Source organism: Plectropomus leopardus, chromosome 2 (assembly GCF_026936395.1).
Source record: "Plectropomus leopardus strain MGB_pleo_1.0 chromosome 2, ASM2693639v1, whole genome shotgun sequence".
In the NCBI taxonomy this organism is placed as follows: Eukaryota; Metazoa; Chordata; class Actinopteri; order Perciformes; family Serranidae; genus Plectropomus; species Plectropomus leopardus.
In genome coordinates, this window is record NC_142177.1 from 6238851 (window position 1) to 6240484 (window position 1634).

Consider the following 1634-nt stretch of genomic DNA (forward strand, 5'->3'; position numbering starts at 1 on the left):
AATATCATGTCAAGAAAATGGCTTAAACCGCATAGTATAGTATGGCGAAAAATCTCAAATTTTGACATGTCCAAAATTTGCTGAAAACCCCTTATTATACCTCTTAAACATATACCATGGTATAGTATGTTGACAAAATGGCCAAAAAAGGCCCAAAACGTCACAATATAGCATGTCAAGATAATGGCTGAAACTGCATAGTATAGTATGGAGAAAAGTCTCAAATTTTGACATGTCCAAAAAATGGCTGAAAACCACTTATTATAGCTCATAAACACGCACTGTGGTATAACAGGTTGACAAAAGGGCGTAAAAAAGGCCCAAGACATCATAATATTGCAAGTCAAAAGGCCGAAATTGGTGTAGTATAGTATGATGAAAAAGCTCAAATTTTGACATGTCCAAAAAATGACTGAAAACCCCTTATTATAACTTGTAAACATGGACCATGGTATAGCATGCTGACAAAATGGCCAAAAAAGGCCCAAAATGTCACAATATAGCATGTCGAGAAAATGGCTGAAACCGCATAGAATAGTATGGAGAAAAGTCTCAAATTTTGACATGTCCAAAATTTGCTGAAAACCCCTTATGGCACGTAAACATGCACCATGCTATAGCATGTTGACAAAATGGCCAAAAAAGGCCAAAGACGTAACAATATAGAATGTCAAGAAAATGGCTGAAACAGCATAGTATAATAAAGTATAATATGGCGAAAAGTCTCAAATGCTTATTATAGCTCATAAACACACACCATAGTATAGGATGGCAAAAAGGCAAAAAAAAGGTCCAAAACTTCATAATATAGCATGTCCAAAAACTGGACAAAAATGGCTGTATAATGAAAAATCTCAAATTTTGACATGTCCAAAAAATGACTGAAAACCTCTTAATATCGCTCGAATAGACACGCCATACTATAGCATGTTGAAAAAAGGGCAAAGAAAGACCAAAAAGTCATAATATAGCCTGTCAAAAAAAATAGCCCAAAACCAAAACCACATATTATAGTATGGTGAAAAATATCAAATTTTAACATGTCTACAATTTGCTGAAAACCCCTTATTATAACTCGTAAACATGCACCATGGTATAGCAAGTTGACAAAATGGCCAAAAAAAGGCCAAAAATATCACAACATAGCATGTCAAGAAAATGGCTGAAACTGCATAGTATAGTATGGCGAAAATCTCAAATTCCAACATATCAAAAAATGGCTAAAAACCGCTTATTAAAGCTTGTAAAGGTGCACCATAGTATAGCATGTTGAAAACAGCACCAAAAAAGTACAAGAAATCAAAATTTAGCATGTCGAAAAGATGGCCCAAAACCGCATAGTATAGTATGGTGACAAATTTTGACATGTCAAAGAAATGGCTCAAAACATCTTACTATATCTTGTAGAGATGCGCCATAGTATAGCAAGTCGAAAATTGTTAAATCATAATATCATAATATAGCATGTCGAAAAAATGGCCGAAAACTGCATGGTATAGTACAGCAAAAAATCTGAAATTTTGACTTTCTCATAAAATGGCTGAAAACTGCTCATTATACTCCTTAAAGACATGCCATAGTATAGCATGTTGAAAAAAGGACCAAACACACACCGAAAAGTCATAATATAATGG